The 660-nt window shown below is 54.5% G+C and overlaps 1 protein-coding gene across 1 annotated transcript in view; it reads right to left on the bottom strand.

Moving 5' to 3' along the window:
* LOC109924726 (proteolipid protein 2-like) overlaps window positions 1-660 on the bottom strand; it is a 16,782-nt gene that overhangs the window by 14,916 nt on the left and 1,206 nt on the right. The window lies entirely within an intron of this gene.

Here is a 660-nt window from a genome sequence, read left to right as displayed (position 1 = left end):
ACAGAGACAGAAAGTGAGATAGACAGAGAGAGAAAGACAGAGACAGACAGACGAGAGAGAAAGATGGAGAGAGAGACAGAGATGGATAAAGAGTGAGACAGAGATAGAAAGATAGAGAGAGAGATAGAGACAGAGATAGAGAGAAGGAGAGACAGAGAGAGACGCTGAGATAGAAAGACAGAGAGACAGATATAGAGAGACAGAGAGAGGGATAGAGATGGATAAAGAATGAGACAGAGGCGGAGAGAGATGGTAACGGAAAGAGAGACAGTATAATAGCGAGAGACGGGGAGCGAAAGTGATGGTGAAGCAAAGGGAATTAGAAAGAAGGACTGAGACAGAGAGGGGTAACAGAGAGGAAGGCAGGGACGGGGCTGGGGGAGGAGGAAGGGAGTGAGAGTAGGGAGAGGGGGTGTGGGATTGGGGATTGAGAGGGGCAAGGGGGTGTAGGAGGGCGTGTTGGGGGTGAGAGAGGGTGTGAGGGGGAACGGGGTGAGAGAGGGTGTGAGGGGGAACAGGGTGACGGGGTGGGTGAGGGAGTGTGGGGGAGGTCATGTTGGGGGTGAGAGATGGTGTGTGGGAGAGGGTGTGAGGGGAAGAGGGGGGGGGGAGGGTGGGGGAGGGCGTTTTGGGGGTGTGAGAGGGTGTGAGGGGAAACAG

The sequence above is a fragment of the Rhincodon typus genome, chromosome 44 (genome assembly GCF_021869965.1).
Source record: "Rhincodon typus isolate 14 chromosome 44, sRhiTyp1.1, whole genome shotgun sequence".
Lineage (NCBI taxonomy): Eukaryota > Metazoa > Chordata > Chondrichthyes > Orectolobiformes > Rhincodontidae > Rhincodon > Rhincodon typus.
This window is presented reverse-complemented; position numbering and strand designations above follow the sequence as displayed.